The following is a 1,629-nucleotide window of genomic DNA, read 5'->3' as shown; positions in this document are numbered from 1 at the left end:
AGGACTCACTACTTTTGTGGAGATCCGCTGACACTTCTAACCTCCAGTATTGTGATGAACCCAAATAGAAGATTTATATCCTATCCCAGTAGAAGATGTAAGTTTTTTGAATGGATTGATGAACAAGATAAGGCTGGGTCTCAATCTGTATGCACCCAACAAAGAAATAAAACGCTGGGGAGCTCAAAACATGCTGGAGATTTCATATGGTTGGATGAAATTATGAATTCTGCACTAATAAAAGGTACAAGAAAGGAAAATAGATAGATTAAATATAGAGATAGGACACATGGAAGCAAGTGTTGGAAGATTGTATTCTGATTTTACATTGCTCCAACAATAAATTGGAAGAATGGAGAGTGACGTGAAGAAGCAAAAAAAATTGCAAAAGATGATATTGACTTGTGTGGTGGCGTTAATATTTGTAGTGTATTGGTTTAACTGAATTTGGTGAATTAGGAGAAAAAGTGTATCTGTAGTGTACTTGTGTAGTGTTTAATGCTGAATGTAATCATCTTTTTTTATCAATAAAAAGTGATAATAAAAAGTTGTTAACATTCATATCATCCCTTTGCACAAAGATCTAGTAGACAAAATACTGAATAAAGTAGTTAACATTCATATTAAATAATAGTTAAAGTGGTCCCTTTAAGACAGCAAGCCATATGCCAAACATAACAAAAGCCATAAAATAAAACAAGCATCACAAATAGTGTTCAACAAAAGTGGTCCAAAACCACTGAAAGTACATGGACATAGAATATAATAAAGTTCACAACCAAAAATTAATACTACTAAGTCCTAAATACCTAAAAAAACTAATCTATTGTGAGGTCAATGGTTTCACTTGGTCCAGCTTTTGCCTTCTTCACACCTATCTTAAGTCTTTCACTGTGTCTTACACCAAATATTTTTGTCTTAGGCAGTGGTGGAACTATGGACCTTGTTGGAGCTGGTGTAGGTAGTGGTAGAGTTGTTGGTAGACGCAGGGGTGGAGTTGTGGAACATGTTGGAGCTGGTGCAGGTAGTGGTGGAACTGGCAGAGGCAATGGTGGAGCTGTGGAACTTCTTGTAGCTGAGGTAGGTGGTGGTGGAGCTGGCAGAGAAATAGCAGTAGCAGGAGTAGCAGATCTAGCCTTTCCAGATCTGAATCCCCCTCTGCCACCTCCCCTTCCCCTTCTCCTTTGGCTAACAGTGCCTGTTCATACCCTGGGTTGAGGTGTCCGACCCGGGATGTTCGACAGACAAAGCGACCGACCTCTTCAGGTCAGGACAACCCGACCTCTTCCCAAAGAGCTCGGTCAAGTCCCCAGGAAAGCTGGTGCACGAAATTGTGATCATCAATGGCGCCATCAACATGGTACGCTCAATTGCAATCTCAACTTTTCATCACAACTTCGCACAACTAACCAGCAAGTGTACTGGGTCGTCCAAGTAATAAACCTTACGCGAGTAAGGGTCGATCCCACAGAGATTGTTGGTATGAAGCAAGCTATGGTCACCTTGTAAATCTTAGTCAGGCAAACTCAAATGGATATGGGTGATATACGAATAAAACATAAAGATAAAGATAGAGATACTTATGTAATTCATTGGTGGGAATTTCAGATAAGCGTATGGAGATGCTTG

The sequence above is a fragment of the Arachis duranensis genome, chromosome 1, assembly GCF_000817695.3.
Source record: "Arachis duranensis cultivar V14167 chromosome 1, aradu.V14167.gnm2.J7QH, whole genome shotgun sequence".
Taxonomy (NCBI): Eukaryota; Viridiplantae; Streptophyta; class Magnoliopsida; order Fabales; family Fabaceae; genus Arachis; species Arachis duranensis.
Note: the sequence above shows the minus strand (reverse complement) of the source record.